At 35.9% G+C, this 21,075-nt stretch overlaps 1 long non-coding RNA gene across 1 annotated transcript; it reads right to left on the reverse strand.

Annotated features, from left to right (window-relative positions):
* Positions 1-3,069: 3,069 nt before the first annotated feature.
* LOC110590895 lies at positions 3,070-20,014 on the reverse strand. The gene is made up of 3 exons (XR_002480988.1): positions 20,003-20,014; positions 11,844-11,846; positions 3,070-3,147 (listed from the first exon to the last, which is right to left on the reverse strand). It is a non-coding gene; the product is annotated as an uncharacterized LOC110590895 (long non-coding RNA).
* Positions 20,015-21,075: the final 1,061 nt, after the last annotated feature.

Below are 21,075 nucleotides of genomic sequence, written 5' to 3' on the forward strand. Positions count from 1 at the left end.
GCTGGCACAGGGACAAGGAGCAGGATCACAGAGGAAGCTCCACCCCTGAGAGCCAGGTACATGCAGCCTACTTAGGACTAAGGCTGGATCAGGACAAGACACAACACCGGCAGGCTAGAAAACAGCCAGACATGAAACAACATTTCTGGAGGAGAGGAAAAAATGTGGCGAGACACTCATATTGTGACACAAGAAAAAATGAAACCCGAGGGTAGAAGAAAATACGAAGAAAAACTCAGGATGACTAGGTGGCTCAGATGGTTAAAAGTCTGCCTTGGGCTCAGGTCACGAACTCCAGGTTGTGGGATCGAGCCCCGCATCATGCTCCTGGCTCAACAGGTAGTCTTCTTCTCCCTCTCCCTCTGCCTCTCTCCCCTGCTCATGCTCTCTCTATCTCTCTGTCTCAAATGAATAAACAAATTTAAAAAATCTTTAAAAAAAGAAAATCTCTCCAGCATACCAGATTCAACATAAACATGAGCAAACAATAGAGCAATTTGAACCTGGTCTTGTATAGAGAGTAAATGTAGCGAAAAAAATTCCAAACTCAGCTCACCTCCTGACAACATAGACCCAACACCTTATACTAACGACACAGCAGAAGACACCTACCCATTTCCAGGCCCAAATGACATTTCCCTCAGCCTATTCTTACTACACATTATATCCGTAGCCTAATAAAAAATTAGGAGATGTACACACAGCAAACAACTCACTGTCAAGAGATAAAGAAGTCAATAGAATTGGGCTCAGAGATTACTCAAATGCTCAATTCTATAGTAGAAGATGGCAGAGTCGAAGAAAAAAGAAAGTATAAGAAGCAATTTTAATAACTGAAATCCAGACTCAAGCCTTCAGATTTTAAGGGAGCTTTACATGCACAGCTTAATGAATTTGAAACAACCCAAACCTAGATTCATCCTAATAAAACTCAGAATGCCAAGTATGAATTAAAAAGTATAAAATCACCTAAAAAGAAAAATGAGTTTACCTTCCAAAGGATAAAAATGAGATTTGCATTTGCATTTTCGATCAGCATTATTGGAAATTAGAAATTGTAGCAATGTCTTAAAAATTCTGAAAGGAGATTTTGAATCTAGAACTCTAGATCCAAAATATCAGATTTGATTTGGAAAGCAAAAGATATTTGCAGCTAAAAAACTACAAAGAGGACTTGAATGAATATCCAAGAAAAGTGTTTTAAAACATGATTTCTAATAGAACAGAAATGAGAGATCCAAGAAAAAATGAAATGAACTCAGGGGAGAACTGACAGGAAGTTGTACAATGACATCTTTTTGGCATGTTTAGAGAGCAGTTCACTTCAAACAGGCCAAATAATAAGTATGATTAAAGTGCTGCATGTTCTAAATTATAATGTGTATTTTAATTAGATCACCAGGTGATCTGTATGCATGTCAAAGTTTGACAAACATTAGTGTGAGTGCTCTAAATTGCTAGTTTACCATATCACAAGTCAATTGATAAACTCAAAAGTTGACAAATCAAGAAGTCAAGGTTCAAGAATAACATTTAGAATCACAGGCAGAGGGAGTAACAAGTTGAACTAAAAATAGAAATCTTTTTTTTTTTTTTAGAAAAGAAAGAATTATTACCTCTAAGAAGTAAGAGTATAGGATTAAATAGAGGTAAATTTTTACTTTTTATATTCCATTATTGGTAGAGCTTGTGTTTAACTATGTAAATGCTATTTTTATAGCTATTATAAAGATATGAGTGGGAACCCCAATGATTGCACAATATTCATAGTTGCACAACTGTTCTAAACCTCCATTAACTGTTTGACTTGTTAACTTAAATTTGGTGTACTAGACCAGATAATTGCTACATTCAAATCAAGTTTACACAAAATAAATAGTACTAAAGTGAAGCATAGAAAAAGATTTACAACTACAGTCAAAGTTCTATTTATTTTTAAAGTATTCAATACAACAGAATTCCATTTCGGTTCAACAAAAGTCTTTGACAGTTTCTTAGATTTGATGGGAATAGAATTAGACTTGGAAACGTTTGCCTTTGGAAACAAAAAACAATTATTGTTGAAAAATAACTATTCATTGTTTATATCACAATGTAATAAATTTCCAAATAATAGACCATTATTTCCACATATTAATAAATTGAAAGTAGTAGCTATCACCCTTGAATCATGTTTAAACCAGAGCAGTTCTAAGATGAGATTAATCCTAATGCTCTGCTCTAAACCCTAAAAGGAGCTTACCATTTTCTTGCCTTTATTATTGAAATAAACCCACACTATTCATAATTTCCTGGAGTTAAAAGTACACACAACTACTTTTCATTAGTCAGCTGTGCTATGGTGATAAACAACTCCTAAATCTCAATAAGTTCAGAATTCTTTACTAATAGAAACCTATACCAACCCAACACCTACTTATGGGGAAATGTACTCAAGGATGTTGTTACAGCAATAAAGATTTATTCCTCACTGCTGTTTTATGTTGGCAGCTGTGGGTCTCTGCTTCTCAGGTCCTTTTATTCAAGGACCCAGGCTGAAGGTGAGACATTATCTGGGACATATAATTCTCAAGGAAGGGGGCGGGGGGAATAACCAGAGAACTGGTGGAAACGGACACAATGGCTGTTGAAGATTTGTGCTTGGATGTGGTATATCTAACTTCTGATCACACTCCCTTGGCCAAAGCCCAGTGTCTGTGGGGAAGGAATCTTAATTTCAGCAGTACACACAGCAATTTGCATAGAAATGGACAGGAACTGGGGCACCTGGGTGGTACAGTTGCAGTCAGTTGAGTGTCCAACTCTTGGTTTCTGCTCAGGTCATGATCTCAAGATCCTGACATTAAGCCCCGCGTAGGGCTCCATGATCAGCGCAGAGTGTGCTGCGCCCCTGCCCGCCCCCACTCACGAGCCCATGAGCTCTCTCTCGCTCTCAAATAAATAAGTCTTAAAAAAAAAAAAGAAATGGATAGGAATCATAATCTTTCACAATAGAGAAGTAAATTTTGGGGCACACTAATATTCCATAATCCCTTTCTTGTCCTTTACCTACATGCTCTGTCACACTCACCTGGAGATGTTCTGAGGTCATATGCCAGATGATGAAGTATTCCACAGAGGAACTGGAAAGCTGGAGGTACTGAATTCCTGTAGAAAGTATGGTTGAGTCAATTGAATAATGAAACATTTTTAATCTTAACTTGACAAAAATCCTGCATTTTTGTTAAACTGATGCCATCCCAATTTATCTTTTAACTATATGATGAAATAATGGATTTATGATGATTTTTGTATGGCATTTTCAAAAGGACAATAAAAAATAAGAAATATAGGACATGTTTCAATTAATCATGGGTTAAACTGGGAGCCAAATTTGACATCAGATGAGTTCTGAATATCGATTTTTCAGTTGAGGAGAAAGAGCTATTTAATTCCCATCAGATCTATGCAAAATAGACAGCTCAGAAAAGAATTTTGTATGAAACATTAGAATTTGTCAGACTATGTGATTTTTTTCCATTTGTATGCAGAATATATGCAAGCCAGAATGCAGAGTCTAAAACTTTGTCAATCATTCTCCCACATTTATTAGTAAGTTTGCCTCTACCTCTTATCCAAAAAGCTATCATCTTCAATCAACAGAATGTCTGGTGGTAAAATTCTGACAGTACTGAACAACAAATGATAAAGGGTAAATGTTTTCACCTGGATAGAGGATATAAAATAGGAATAAAAAACAGATACTCCATGATTTTTATTATAAAATTCAAAGCTTAAAGTGTTGGTGTTGTTACACTTAAACACACACACACACACACACACACACACACACACGCACATATGTACCGAGAAGATACTGATTGCTCTAAATAAGAAGTAAAACTCTAGGAATAAAACTGTACCATACAGACAGTCACTTCTATTTTTTTATTATTTTGTGTTCACACACAAAACTATACAGTGAGGAAAATGTCCTTTTCTTCTTGAATTTTAAGGCAAAATATTCAATGGATGTAAGCTTTCCAATGTAAAAACTTATGACACAGGCCTAATTTCATTTTCTTCATCATCATCAATATTATAATGGATAAAATAAGCCTCATGTAGAAATATAAAGGGAACATCCATGGGGTGGGGATAGGAACACACCAAAGTTTTTGAGGCCCTAGGATATAGGGCAATAAAAATAACACTGTAACTTTTCCCAACTCTATTTCATTTCCTAAAAATTCATTTTATATATACAGAGAACATTTCAAAAAGTTTCTGGCATGAGGAGTAGTCTATTGCAAACAATCCTATATTTGAATCTCAGCTGGGTCGCTTTGGGAAAGTCAATTAAGCTGTCTGAGCTTCATGTATTAAGTGGGTAAAGAAGACATACATTGAAATGTTGTAAGAATTAGAAAGAATGCATAGCATAGTTTTTGGCACACAAGTGGAATTCAATTTTTGCAAGTTTTCATTGTTGTGGTGGTTACTTTTAATATTTATTAATATGAAAAAATATTAAAACTTCAAGCAGCTACTCTGGTACTTATTTTAAACAGAGTCCATTCAAATCATTTTGGGAATATGCTCTAGGGAGGGCAATGTGTTAAAGGCTAGGAGAGATACCAAAAAAGGGGGAGAGGGGCTTGTTTCTTCCTGTTGTAAATGTGGGATTGAAAAGCAATGAGAGAACTTAGCTAGGAAAAAAAGACCAGTTATTTGGTTATCACTTCTGTGATTGAATAAAAAGCAGAGTTCTACATTCTGGATGTTTCAGCCGGCATGAGAGAAGCAGCAACCCTTCTCAGGGCTTTTTTTTTTTATCATAGAAGATGTGGTACAATGAGAAATAGATACCTTGTCTTTGTTCCTAGTTCCTGACACAAAGCTCTTAAATCCTCTATAATTTCCTGAGTGACAGGAGCACACTTTGATCTAATAAGGTGACCCTTAGTGGGCACCTAAATAGCTTCAGGATGGGGGATGGTCACCAAAAAGACCAAAGCCTGGTCAGAGGGTTTCAGTCCCACCTCTCAGTCTCTGGAGAAGGAAGACAGAGTGGAGGTTTAGTTAGCACCAATGGCCATTAATTTTTTTATTTTATTTTATTATGTTATGTTAATCACCATACATTTCATCATTAGTTTTTGATGTAGTGTTCCATGATTCATTGTTTGCGTATAACACCCAGTGCTCCATTCAATACATGCCCTCTTTAATACCCATCACCAGGCTAACCCATAACCCACCCCCTCCCCTCTAGAACCCTCAGTTTGTTTCTCAGAGTCCATAGTCTCTCATGGTTCATCTCCCCCTCCGAATTCCCCCCTTCATTTTACCGTTCCTACTATCTTCTTTTTTTTTACATGGGGCCAATGATTTAATTCATCATGCCTATGTAATAATGCAACTTCCAGAAAAACTGCTAAATGACCAGGTTTGCAGAGTTTCTAGGCTGGTGAACATACAGAGGGGCTGGCAGGGTGCCACCCTCCCCCTCCCACATATCTTGCCCTATACATCTCTTCCACCTTTCCACCTGGCGGTTTCTGAGTTGTATCCTTTATAATAAATCAGTAATAGCTTGATAATCCTTTATAATATCAGGAATAATAAATAAAGTGTTTTCCTGAGACCTGTTAATTGTTCTAGCACATTACCAAACTTGAGGCAGGATGACAAGAACTCCCAATCTCTAACCACATGGTCAGGAGCACAGGTAGAAATTCAGGACTTGCAACTTGCACCTGATGCAAGAGCAGTCTTGTGGGACTGAGCTCTTATTCTGTGGGGTCGCATTAATTCCAGATAGTATCTGAGTTGAATTGTAGGACACCCATTTCATTACCAGACAGTTAAGAGAATTGGTTGGTACAGGGAAAAACCTCCACATATTTGGTGTCAGAAGTTTTAAAGGGAAAGGAAGTGGAAATAGAGTGTAAAAAAAAAAAAAAACTAGTTTAGCATATATTCCAGCTGATTCCTATTCTTTTAAAAGAAATGAAATACTAGGTAGATAGAATTCCAAAGCAATTTGATAAACAGTAGGATACAAAATGATGTGTGTGTGTTTTTTTTTTATTGACTTGCTTAGTCATGGAATTTTAATGGTGCTTTGAATTCCCAAGGGGGTTAGGAGTAGGGTGAGATGCTATCCGTGTGCTATCCTAGACATTATTAACAATAGGATGAATTAAAACCGGAGCAAGTATAATGAAAAACAGCTAATGGTTAGTCCAAGGAAGAGTTAAAATCTTATGTACGGTTTTATATATATTTCAATCTTCCCCTTAGTGATATCTTTTCTGATATGTTTGTATTTGTAGAATCTGTCATTAAACACTACACTGGCTTATATTTTATGCTGAAATTGTAATGAGCAAAAACTCAAGGCAACACCACTGACTGCCAAGGATAGTCAGATTTTTCAACCAGCCCAAAAACACCAACTTTAAAATAAAATATGCAAATGTCAGAAAGGCATATAAGGAATAGTAATAAGAACAGAATTTTTTGCAAAAGAAACGTTTGCCTAATAATGGCTTTAAAACTTTTATTTGAATTCAGTGATAGAAAAATAACAGATTTTAATTATATCTAGAATTATTGAGTCTAAAGATAAAGATAAAAATCTTGAAAGGTGTTCTTTTACAATGTGGGAAATATCATATACGGTTTGAAGAATGTAGAGACCAAACTTCTGATATTTCTTGATATATGCAACAATTTCATACTTATCTAATTAACACATAAAACATGCCAACAGATCAAAATCCCACAGTTTTCACTCGCATTAACTAGGCTGTCATACATTCTATTAAGCATATAAACAGCAAATTCTGATCCATAGTTAAATAAAAGATTACAGAGCCACTTTCTAAGGAGTTGTCAAACTAATGAAGAAAAACAGAAATTAAAAAAATAGACCTAATACTGATGTTCATTCTCCAAAATGGTAAGCCAATAACTATTTTATTAACTTGTTGTAATTAACACTAAGAACATTCGTACACTCGTTTAAAGAGCCAAACTATAAATAATATAAAACCCATTTGTCTGGGTACGTTGGAAAAATATTTTTTGGCCATTTACTTATTTTGTACCAAAAAAATTCTTAGCCACAGTTTCTAATACCAAGGCAAAATGATTCTTTACATGGAGTGAGAAGATCCCTAGAGATGTGACATGTAAAGAGAATCAGGTTTTAAAAGCTTAACTCCTATTATAAAAGCTTTTATTACCTAAAACAGACATAAGCAGTACCAGAGAGAAATAGTTTCCTTTATTAGGTTACATAAGGCCACAAATTCATCATTGGAAAGTGTATTTGTGTCATCCCTTCACTCAGAGTGTGTGTTACGATTTTCTGTTAATCCCTATTCTCTCCTTTTTTTTCTCTCCTCTTCCTGACTTCAAGTGTTTATTTGCAAACACTCACCTACTATTTCTAGTAAAAATTCTGTGGTTCATAACTTTTATAAAAAATACTTCCCCTTCAAAGACCAATGATGGAAATGAAAATAAAAAATAGGAAAAAAAATAAGTATGTAACTAACAGTGTCATAGTTAAACAGCACTACCTATAAATACCATCAAGATCTTGGTTCTTGAGGAAGCTGAAAATTAAAAAGGAAAACCATTCCAAACATAAAAATAAAACCTAACAGAGAAAAATATATTTAATTTATCAATAAAATTAATTAATATCTTTGAAGAAGTAATTAAGAACAAAAATCTTCTGTATAATGAAAATCAAAATTGCATATGGAAACCAATTGTTCTAGAAGATTATATAAGGGAAACAAAATTGCACATTAAGAATTAATGAGGACCTATCAAGTATTAAGTCAGCAACAAGTATACTAATTTTGACTATGACAATGGGGTAGCTTGTTATTTTTTTGTTTCAACCAAGAAGAGAATTAATTAGATAATTGAGTGGTTTCCTCTAGAAACTTATTTCCATTTCACTGTTCCTACATTAAAGAGAATACACAAAATATATTTGGTGACCCCGTTCTTAGTTCACTTCGAAAGACGGCTTAGTCAGAAGTCTCTAACTTCCCACAGGCTCAGAACAAAAGAAGTGATGAAATCTCATCTGTATTACAGAAAAATTTGAGACTGTAAACTTTATACCCCACAGAGGTAGCAATAATTGCAACAGAGAGGTGGGAAAAATATTAGGAATCATGAAAAAAGTAATTCCTAATAGTTGAGTTCTCACTAATCACTGTCAGGAAGCCAGTGCTCATTAAAAGTGTTCAGAGTGCCATTAGAACCTGGCAGGCCAGAGGGCACGGATTTTCAATTCACAGCAGTATCATGTGAGCGTTTCATTTGAAAAGTGCATGACCCAGTCCTGAAGGAATATTTTACATATTTATTTGCCTTGAACTCAACTCAGCCTTTTTTTTTCAATCAAAAAACCCCCATGATTTCAGGACATCTTTCTCAAGAAAATATATTATCCTTTTAGTGTGACAATAAAGAAACCAACATTCTAGGAACATTCTAGTTGGAGTATATTGAAATTGGAAATGGTGGTTAAGTCTAAAATATGTAATTAACCCTAGGTTCAATCCACATAGTGCAAAAAATGATAATGCACTAAAGAAGTGCTATTCAAATCACAAATATGAAAAATGATTAAGTGTAGCTCTCAATGAGGCCTCTGGTATTATTTAACTCAGAGCATCATAGACAATGGTTTAAAGCTGATGAAAAGACCCTAAGAAATTAAATTAGCCATTAGTAAACCAATGAATAAACCACTGTGTAGATGATACAGTGAAATATAAGCAGGTAACATTCATTTGGAAATCAGTACTTAGGGATGAATTATTTTTTTTGCATTTTTAAAATTCAAAATAGAACCCAGAGTTCCAATCCCAAACACAATATCCTTAATTAAAAGTTGCAAATTCAACACAAATATTTACCACTGGAACTGTATATTAACATTCATTCAATTTTCAGCGGATCACGTAGCTGAAAATTCACTATCCCATACCTTACTTTCTTCCTCTGTAAAATGGGTAAAAGAATACATAACAAATAAGGTTGCAGTGAGGATTAAGTGAGCTAATATATGCAAAGTAGTTACCTTGGTACCAAGTAAAAATTCAAATAATAGTACATATCATTACCCAATTAAAAAAAAAAAACCTCTGCTAAATTACTGTACACTGGCTAAACTTGATTACTTTTCATACAATTTCACTAATCCTCTAGCATCCCTAAAAAATTCATTATCCCTGTTTTATAGAAAACAGGCACAGACAGATTCAATAGCTTAATCAGTAAGTAGAAAAATTCAGATTAAAATGAATATTTGACCACAAAGCCCATCTAGTTTCAATGACACCAGTGGTTCTCAAACTTCAGTGTAATAAGAGTCTCCTGGAAAGCTTGTCAAAAATAGTTGCTGGATCCGATCACCAGAGATTCTGATTGAGAAGACTAAGGGGATAGCCATGAGTTTGCATTTGTAACCAGCTTTCAGGTGATGCTGGTGCCCCTGGTCGAAGGACCACATTTTGATTGAACCATACCATACAGTCTCTTAGAAAATGCAGGATAAATAGGTGGTAATTGCATCCCTCTTAGAGGGCCCTTTTTAAAAACCTTAGATGGATATATGAAAAGTCTAGATAATGCATCTGTACTCAATTTTATCATTTAAAAATCCAGGCTGAAGACTGGTTTTAGTATCATATCTGAGCAAAATGCATTTCCCTTTATTAGACAAAGTTCTGAGTCCCCTCCCTTCAGAAAACAAAAACAAAAACAAAACAAAACAAAAAACCCTTTCAAAACAAGCTTGGTTTCCTAAATTCCTGAGTAAGCCAAATAACAGAATTTTCAGAGAAATCTCTGAATGGGAAGATTTTATGAACACATATTTAAAACTAAAGAATTGATAAAGTATACAAACGAGCACAATATTCATGGTAGAACGCTACTGTTTGTACTGCTATAGATAGATAGCACACTTATACCTGTAATGATTTCAAATGGCTCTTGGTAAGGATTTGCACTAATTATTGATTCATTTCTGTGCAGACACTATTATATGGGTGAAGGTTTCAATTAGCCTAGTCTTAAATACTTGGAGGAAAGGATTCAACAAACTTGCTGAGTAGAAGATACTACCTTTTTAAAAAAATACATATCTAAATGTATCTTCGATCAAAGAACCATTGGGAGGACCTATGAAGACAAAGTATATAATTAATTAAATAAACAACAATTCTTTCTGTGCAATCTGAGACAGGTCATCATGTATTCACTCCTGTCCACCTGAACCCTTTTTGTGATGGGAAATTCATCAGGCTGTGTATTTCACTTCTATTTGTTAGAAAGTTTTCTCTTTTATTCTGTGCATTCTTAATCTGGGGTCCATGCAAACTCCTCCCCCAATGTAGTTGATCTATGAGGCTGAAGTCCTAAGCAAACATTTGCGTATCATTGATAAGTACATCTTCCATCAATTCAGCAACTCAAAACAGTTTCAGAACCATTGATTTACATCATGAATTCCATCCTCTTGCAAAAACTCCTTCCTCCTACTTGTGCCATTGGGAATTTTATAACCTAAATTTTTGATACCTCTTCAACATATCAGCCTTCCCATTACTTTGAAAGCAGCAATCTTCTCCTTCCCCAGGTGACCAGTCTTTTCTTTCACACACTTAACATTTCCAGTTGTCTCCACCATTCCAGTTGGATATGTTTTCCAGATACTTGAATTTTTCTCTCCTCCAGGATTACTAAACATATATTTGGAGGCATATTAGTAACATTTTTATGTAATTGAATTTATATAATTAATTTTTTCTCAATATAAATCATACCCAATGTAAACTAAAATGCAATTTATTGTCCTGCCAGTACTTATAATGATAAATGAAGACAGCACTTTAAAAGGTAAAATTTTGTATATTCCCTAACATAAGCACTGCTTTCTTAGCCTAATGCTTAATCTTATGCTGGGGGGCGGGGGGAGTCTTTCAACAATTCCAAAAATATTTTACATTTTTCACTTGCTCTGTGTCAATGTACTTAAATGCATTTCAAAATAAGTAATACAGCCACACAAAATAGAAGAGTATACACTAATTGATACAAATGGGAATCTTCATGCTTAATCTAATTAAGCATTCTATTGTTCTTGATGGCAAAAAAATTTTTAAAACTTTCCTCCTAACTTGAGAGAACCTTCTCAGGCAAACTGCAGCAGCAATTTTCAAATCGTCTTGTTTCTAACCTGCACATTTTACTGTGGGGTTAAGTACACTACACACAAAGAAAACGAAAATATAAGAGGGCCCAGTGATGATGTATATATTGTAAGAACAGACACAAATAAAGGAAAAAAGGACTCCGAGAACAGAGAGGATAGAAAATACCAAGTGGACTACAGATTGTTCTATTTTTAGGGATAGTGACTATAGCACATGGCCCTTTGGCGAACTATGTGTAAGACATTTATTACTTCTAATATTATTTAAAGGAACTAAAAGTTGGTCTGACATAAAAAAATAACTGAAAAAAAAAACAAAATAAAAACATATTTAGTTTAACAGTCAATCAGGATTACCCATGAATTCCTCAGCTCATTCATCTATTGCTCACTTGGCTAAGGCTCAAAGGAACCCCAAATATAAGTGAATTTTAATGAGGAAAACGAAAGAGCACAACATAATTCTACTAAATATAACACATTTACTGAGGACTCACACTGGGACAATGTGCTTAGTATAGTAAGTCAGTTACCTCCTTTACAACTCAGAGCCATTAGTTAGGTCAGGGGTTGCCAAACTGGATCCTAGGGGCCAAATCTGACCTACCATCTGTTTTTTGTAAATAAAGTTTTATTGGAATGCAGTCATGCTCATTCATTTACATAGCATCTGTGACTGCTTTCACCCTACAAAGGCAGAGTTGGGTAGTTGTAGCAGATCATGTGTTCTGCAAAGCCTAAAATATTTGCTTATATAGCTTGCTACAGGAAAAGTCTGCCAACTCCTGAAATAGATGCTATGAATTTTACTTTTATTTTCGGTTGAAAAAACTAAGGTATCCAGTCTATTGTGGTAGGCTGGATTATGTTCTATAATTATCCTTGAATGACAATAAACAGCAGTTACAAGCATATACCAAATGACCTTCTCAATGAAAAAAAAAAAGATGTGTAGTGGTTCCTTCCATGGCCCACATCCTACAGCCAACAGTGAAGTCAGAATACATGAATTTTAGAAAGCTTAAATTAATGGATGAAACTTGGATTTTGAAATGTATTAATTCAAACTGAAGAATAGAAAAAATAAAGGGGACAGAGTACATTTAGCTTACATATCTGCTCCTTAGAGAGGGCTTCCCTGACAGCCTTCTCTGGAGAACGACTGCAATCAATTCTCAGTCCCTGTCTATTGCATCACCCTAGTTATATAATAAATAGCATTTTCCACAAATTTTAGCTGTCCTGTTAACTTGTTGTGTATCTTCTTCCATTTAGTTGTAAGTTTTATGAGAACAAGGGTTGTATCTGTCTTGTTAATCACTGTATGCCCAATGCCTAGTACTATTAGTGCTCAAGAATATTTGAAGAATGACAGGCAGAGAAAGAGGTGGGAGAAGGATAGAAAAGAGAATAAATTGTATTTTCGATAGATAAAGAACTGGGAGAAAAACCTTTGGGGCAAAGGAAAAGAATGAACATAGCAAAGAAAATGCTTGCTTTGCTCTTCTATTGTTTATTGCTATAAATAGAGTGGATAATAGAATAGATAATGGAATAGATGATAGAAAGAAAGAAAATAAGATATCCTCAAAGAAAGAATACAGAAGGAATAATATTTGAGGAATATCATTCCTCTAAATATTTATCAATTTTTTTCCACCTAAATAAATCATCTATGAACAAATTCTAGCATAAAACTATCTTACAATGTAGGGGGAAACAAGAAATAGGGTTCTAAGCCTATAATCCCTGAAAATTCGGATTTTAAGGGGCTGGCAGGAATAAATTTCCATTGAGAGCAAACTAAACTTGAACTACTAAATAAATTCGGTCTAAAACTGAGCAATAGTAAAATGGTTCAATGAGTCATGAAATTTTTATGAAACTGGTAAAAAATACTCTATCTAAATAGTAGTCCCTAAATCCAAAATGATGCTATCTTGTTTTCAGAAATAATCCAGTTATCTTTGGACATCATCAAAAGTTGCAAGGACAACTTCTAACTAGAAAAGTATTGAGAAATTTTTTAAGTGTTTTGAGATTAGAGTCCATGTATGCTACTCCTTGATGTCCTACCACTAACACAGTGCTAAGAATGTCCATCCATTCAACAAATAAATGGATAAGTATTTCTCAGAAATACTACTCTGCAGCAGATGCTGTCATACATTGTAAGGCATGCCTCCTTCTAGGGTATCCCACTCTCACGGGGAAGGCAGGTAAGCAAACATGCTATTTCTCTAACGTAAGAACCAATACAGATATAATCTCAGAGTGCTAAAAGAGGAAGACCTAAATAAACAAGGACATGAATGAAGATCGCACAACCCACAACAAGCAAAATCTATTCAATTTGCTACACCAAGGGAGTCAGCCACCATCACTCTTATTTGGTAGAGACTCAAAGGCAGGCAGACCAAATAGCTTTCTAGTGGAAAAAAAGAGAAGGCTTCGGGTATGCCATTACTGGAGGCTCCTGGCATGGGGAAGTTGTAGAGGCGCTAACGAGAAGTGGGGCATCCTATGTGATTGGTTAGGGGTTGCATATTTGGCTTTTTCCAGTTGGTCCTAAGGTAGAAGCAGGAAAATAAGGAAAGCTATCGGTTACTGCTCACCTGTACTGATCGCTGCTATACTGACTCTGTGGGTCAGAGTTCTACTTTCATGTAACAGCAATGTGGCCATTGCTTTTTGTGTACTCAGTCTCTCAAATGCATGTTGATGGTGATGAAGAATTTAATTAACAAGTTAACCTCCATTCCAAACAATTTGCCCCCCATTTTCCTTCTTCTCTTGTAAAGTGAATGTAATTTACATTTTAAAAGCTTATATAAAAGAAGTCATTTGCTAATGAAAGCTTGTTTGATTTCCAAAAAGACAGAGTTATAATGTAGAAAGATCCGTGCTACTGCAGAGAGAATTGTAAATCAACAGACTGGACAATTCAGAAGTTTATAATAAAATTATTTTTAAACTAAATAAACATGACACCTCAATTCATAATAGCTATACTAGTACATTAAGTGATAACTTTTTAAATTAAAAATGATGTTTATAGTTAACGAAGTAGGAGGCTCCACTACCACCTAACTAGTCATATTCCCATATATCCCCCTTGTTCCTTTAATTTCCTCCTGGAAAACCTGTGTTTTAGGTGCACAATTCTACTATGTTTGGTTTTTTATCTTCCTTTATCTTAATTCTCAAAGAAACAATGGTTTACCAAAAAAAAAAAAGAAAAGAAAAAGAATAAAAAACAGCAGAACAAAAGCCTAGTCAACTACCTAAAAACTACTTGAGTCCAGATGGTGTAACATGTAGGGGTGTGGGGAAAACACTTATATGCACCACACACCCTGTTACTTGCCTCAAGAATACTTAAAATAGCAGATATTTTGCATTTTTGTTATTGAAGATGTTGCTGAAGGCTGATTTATAAGTGACAAAAATAATGTTCAAATACACTCATAGTGTGCCTTTATGCATGTATCTTCCTCACCACATATATTTTCTTTCTACTGTTCATGGTTTTAAAATGTAAAACACAATTTAATATAAATTTAATGGATCATATTCAATATACCTTCCCAATCTTATGTATGAATTGTGCCAGTTTTTGCTGTCTTGCCTCAAATAGAGTCCAGAAAATGTGTGACTTGCCACAGCTCAAGAACTTAAATAAAAGCAAATGTGGTCTCTTATGCAAAGTCATATACTTCTCAAGTTATTGTAAATTCAGAAGAAAATGATTAGTTCTGCTATTTAACAAGTTTCAGAGGCATCTCAGCTTGTTAGAAAACTCTTTTTAATGTAGGTTGATAAACAATTCTGAGTCTAGATCAAGGTGCTTTTCCCTGAGACAATGTCTACCAAGTGCCACAAAATATGCCAGCTCATATTCAATGAACCAGGTTTCTCTTTGGAATAACTTTGGGATTTCTATAGCGGGGGCTATTACCACCGACTATGTGATAACCACAAACCTTCTTCTACCTCTAATTATCTCATTTCTTCATAGTTCTCCAAAACAAGGACTGTTAACTTCAAGTTCACACATATCCTTGTAGGAGTCCATAAACTCTCTGAAATTTTATAGGAGGGCATATTTTTTTTCCTGGAGAGAGGATGCCCATCTGTAATTAGATTCAAAAAGGTATCAGTGACATTCAATTGGTTGGGATACTGGGATATATCTAAATCATAATGAAGCTTATCACATAAACAAAAACCTTTGGGATTTATACTAGATAACCAACCTATAAAAAAAAAATGGCTTTAGTGGTCTTTGAAGGATGTCACTAAGCAGTTTTCTCATACATCTAGTGGTGACATTTTTTCTCTTCTATCTCTGCACATTTCTTTAAGATTTAGAAACACTGGTCATTTCAAATAATATTCTATTACTATACTGAACGTTAAAGTTACCAAAATATTTTGCCTTTAATGTTAACATAATTTTACATTTATCTTATACTTAATTTGATTTTTTTTCAATTTTAAGCAAGGTCATAGATTATTTTCACTTAATTATTCTTTCATTTATTCACTCTTATCGCTACTATATAAGTAGGGTTCTTGTTCCCAACAACAGAATCCCTTCTAAGAAGAAAAGGATTTATTAAGGGCATTAGGTAGCTTAAAGAATTTCTATCTCAGCCAAGGAACCAAATTTGGATGCTAGACAGCAGGAAAACTGCAGTCAGAACAGAACTTCATTACTGTTCTAGTGAAAACAACACTATGGCTTCTGCTTACCACTTAATATACTATGGATCAAATATTTGACAACTACAACAAACTTGAACCAGATATCGGCCATATGCTCTTCCAGATCTACTCTCAGCCCTTTTCCACTTTGCTCTTTGCCCCAAGAGGCTGATCTACTAGATTCCATTAACAAGCCAATGACCCATATGGATTCTCCTTGGATGGACCAGGGAGAATACTGGGAGAAGATGGGAGAGAAGAAAGAGTGAGTTTATGACATTTATTCATTTAGGTCCCTCCCTCTTCTGGTAGGTTGTCTCAGGATGGCTGTTTTCCTCTAGGGAACTTGGCCTGTACAATATCCATTTTTCATTCTCTTGGGATAGGGTTAGAGGTCATCCCTACTGCTGCTAGATCAGGGTGCTTGCTGCATTCATTAATATCTCCAACATACTACACAGACCTTTACCGATGGTGCCTTTAAAAATAGACAGAGTGTCCTTTGTTTCCTGTTGAGATGCAAATTTACCAAAACAATATTTGCATTTTTGTTATTGAAGACCTGTTTTTATGGCTACTCCAGAAAAATCAGAATTCTCCCCTACAGGATGCTCTCTCCCTGCCCTCAGCTACACATAATGTAACTTACTTCCACATTCCAAATCTCAGCTATAAATCTGCCTGGTAAATCTCATAATATGAAGAACATTATATGCAAGGAGTTTGGGACATTTAGTTTTATCTTTTAAGCCTCCACAATTCAAGAAAGTGCACCAGAAGGGGATTGAGTGGATATTACATGAGCCAGCATACCATTATCTACTTCAAACACTGATATTTACACATAAAAATTTATGAAAAGTTGACCTGCTATGAAGTGAGTAGTAGTTTTTTCTACCATTTGTCATGTATATACTTTGCCTATGTTGTTTTATACAAATATTTAGATTAGTAATCAAAGAGAACAACTCAATAGTAACCCAGGACATGCAGGTATTATCAATAGTACATAAAGCTTAAAAGGTCAGGTAAATATTTGCTTTGTTATTTGTATTCAAAACATATTTCTCATATATGCAATAAATACAACTGAAGTTTATTCTACCAAATACATCCTCAAAAATGTAGCTATGACACAAGTCCCATTTGCCTTGTGAATTTCATGGGTGCTGAAAATATTAAACAGTGGTAGATTGTGGTCAAAAAGAATATGTCCAGGATGTGGTAGATTTTTAAAATGGCCACAATCCTTCATTTGAAGAGTGAGCATCTATTTTCCCAGCTCTTGAATATGGATGAGCTTTGTGAATTGCTTTGGTCAATAGAATATAAGCAAATCGTGGCACAAGCAAAGATTCAAAAACCACTTACACACTGGGACTTGCCCATTTGCCACTCCTGGGATCTCTTGCCACCATCATCATGTGAATAAACCTTGGCAAGCCTGCTGAGAGACACGTGACCCAGTCATGCCATCTGTTCACCAGACAAGTTTGTGAGGCCATGCTGGATAAGCTAGCCCCCAAACAACCCGCCAACTAACAGTAGATACATGAGCCATCTAGCCCAAGGGAGATAAGCCAAGCCCACCTGAATCAAAAGAGCCACCACTGAGCCCAGCCCAAATTGCAGACCCACAGAACTATAAGCTGAAAAAGAAAATAAATAAAAATTTTAAAAGGTTAGTTTTTCGGGGTGCCTGGGTGGCTCAGTCAGTTAAGCATCTGCCTTCGGCTCAGGTCATGATCCCAGGGTCCTGGGATCGAGCCCGGCATCGGGCTCCCTGCTCGGCGGGAAGCCTGCTTCTCCCTCTCCCACTCCCCCCACTTGTGCTCCCTCTCTCGCTGTGTCTCTCTCTGTCAAATAAATAAATAAAAAATCTTTAAAAAAAAAAAAGGTTAGTTTTTCAAACCACTAATTTTTGTAAGGTCTTTGTTTTTTTAACACAAACAAGTTAACTGATATATAAAAAGATACCTAGAAGGGGTGTGCTGCGGTTGACTAACCTAAAAATATATAGCATTGGCTGCAGGACTGGGCAGTAAAGTAAAGCTGGAAAAACAGTGAGGAAACTTGCAAAGGCTGACCCGTGCTACGTAGTAGAAAAGCAAGTGGCAAAACTGTCACCTGTAGTTACAAGGAAGACAAAGAATTTATCTGATAAGCTTGTGGGCATGACAAGACGGCTTCCAAGCACAATGCTGCAGGTATCAGCTGGCTTCTTTTAGCTCCCAGGGTAAGGTGTGGGAAGAGAGAGATATGCTAAAAATAAACTGTTGTCAGACAGAATTTTTTTTTCAGACAGAATTTAAAAGGAAAATAAAGGGCTAGGACAAGTTCGGCTGGAAAACAAAATTGTTTCTCATTTCCAGTATCTCCAACTAGCAAATTATTTTTTTTCTTTTTTCTTTTCTCTCTTTCTTTCTTTCTTTCTTTCTTTCTTTCTTTCTTTCTTTTTTTCTTTCTTTCTTGTTTCAGGTATATAATTTAGTGATTCATCACTTAGATACAACACCCATTGCTTTTCAGGACAAGCGCTCTCCTTAATGGCCATCACCCATTTAACCCATTCCCCCTGCCCACCTCCCCTCCAGCAACCCTCAGTTTGTTCAATATAGTTAAAAGTCTGTCTTCTGGTTTGCCTCTCTCTTTTTTTTTTTTTATCTCCCCCACCATGTTCATCTATTTTGTTTCTTAAATTCCACATATGAGTGAAATCATATGGTATTTGTCTTTCTCTAACTTATTTCACTTAGCATAATACACTCTAGCTCCATCCAGATCATTGCAAATGGCAAGATTATATTCTTTTTCATGACTGAGTAATAATCCATTATATATCACATCTTCTTTTTTTTTTTTAAAGATTTATTTATTTATTTGAGAGAGTGAGAATGAGAGAGAGTACATGAGAGGGGGGAGGGTCAGAGGGAGAAGCAGGCTCCTCGCTGAGCAGGGAGCCCGATGCGGGACTCGATCCCGGGACTCCAGGATCATGACCTGAGCCGAAGGCAGTTGCTTAACCAACTGAGCCACCCAGGCGCCCTATATATCACATCTTCTTTATCCATTCATCAGTCGATGGACAGTTGAGCTGCTTCCATATTTTGGCTACTGTAGACAATGCTGCTATAAATACATGGACCCCTTCAAATCAGTATTTTTATATTCTTTGGGTACATGCACTTAGTAGTGCAATTGCTGGATCATAGGGTAGTTGTATTTTTAATTGAGGAACCTCCAAGCAAATTAGTATCAAATAAAGGGAGGACTAAACTAAGAACAAAGATCAAATCAAACCCTTTGTTAAAATCCTAAAATATTCAAAGAGGTGCAGAATGGCCTCTCCAAAATACACACAAGGCTTCTGAGAAGAATGAGGGTGTGGTTACATAAAAGCTTAATCCTCACCTATTAAGCCAAGAGAGAGAGAGACGCAGTCTCAAAACAACTGACATTTTGGATTTTATTGAATAGAGTAGACTAATCTGGTATATGGAAATCCCACACGTTTTATGGAAGATATATCAGTAAAAGGCCCACTAGAATAGAGTAAAAGGAACTAAGATTGTTAAAATTAAAAAAAAAAAGTCTTCTGTATCTCAACTGTCTATGGGAGGAAGCAAGCTGAGAAAGCTACTCAGTTACAATTGGAGGCAATTTTTGTGGAAAAAAACAAGAACAGTTCAGAGGATAGAGCCATAAGCCCAAAGGTTGGAGTCAAAATCCATAGAAAAAAGTGACCAACAAACTACACCCAAGGAAAAGTTAAGAATTTTGTATTGGGAAGCCACTTTTATAGAGAACTGGGTCCTAACCAGGACACATTCCCTGGCCCCAGAGGCAGAAGAACTAACAGTGTCTGCCCTGAGGGGTTCCAGAACTGCATGGATCAACACCTGCTACCTGCCTCTTGTTCTTCCCTTTTTTGAATGGAAAAGTCAATTAAAATTATCCTATTCTTGTCTCCCTTTGTAGGTGAGGCACAGATAACATGTGTTTTTATTCACTGTTTTCTTTAGTTCATGGTCGCAAGAGGAACACATCCAAAGGAGTAACATTCAGATTTTACTTAAATCATGAGATCCTGGACTTCCAGTTTAAAACTGGAATTAAATAACATTTCTGGGGAGGAGATACGGGAATTTTGAAAGTGAGAGAAGAGTGAATTAATTGGGATCAAAGGACAAACGATAGTTTATTAAAACACAATTATCCCTCTTTCATTTTAAGGCTTTCCACTTTGGCCATGTAACTTGCCGTGTAAACGAGCCATTAACAAAAATGATACAAGCGCTTACCTACTGGCTGTTTCTGGGCCTTCTGCCACTGCCACCATCTGAATATGCCCAGATTAGCCTACTGGTTGATGAGAGACATGTGGCTTACTTGCATTTATACCCCATCTGAGAGTGAGACAACAACCAAACATGAACTAAGTTATGGAGAATCAGCCAGGCCCCACGTGGCCTGCCAAGTAACAGCTGAGGAATTAGAAAGCCCAGCTGAATTCAGCCAAGTCTGACCTTAAGAACGGCCTGGCACAAATTGACAAACTAAACAAAAGGTTGTTTTTTAAGCCACTATATTCATCACACTGGCTTGTTACACAGCAAAGGCAAACCAATATACAAGACTAATCTACTTCCATATCAATATCTGGATGTAATCTCAAAAGAACAACATGAAAAATCTTCTATATTTCCTATTGAGAAGTCTGGAAATCTAGGATTACTGAAGATTAGATGTTTTGTTTGTTTGCTAGAGGGAAGACATTTTCTTGGAAAAAGTTGGAATTTACTTTTAAACTATATAGATACTGTATAGATACTACCTCAGCAAGGTCTGTCTTAAAAACCAAAGAAAATAGATTACCTTTGGGTAAAAAGAAGCTTCAAATCAGAGTTGAAGGATGCTCGGCAGGGGGAGGGGTGTTCATGGAGAGGACATGACCTCTGGTTGACCTGAGAGCTGGCCCAGGGAATTAGAGGCTCCTCACTGCTCCCCTGTCCTTGAAATGTACATTTTGCCCACTGTTCCCACAGTGGGAGCCATTTCTAAGGACAAGCCTTGGGAGAGCAATATATTGTTAGAACATCTAGCCGTATTCCTGACTTAACCCATCTGAGACC

This window comes from Neomonachus schauinslandi, chromosome 7, assembly GCF_002201575.2.
Source record: "Neomonachus schauinslandi chromosome 7, ASM220157v2, whole genome shotgun sequence".
In the NCBI taxonomy this organism is placed as follows: domain Eukaryota; kingdom Metazoa; phylum Chordata; class Mammalia; order Carnivora; family Phocidae; genus Neomonachus; species Neomonachus schauinslandi.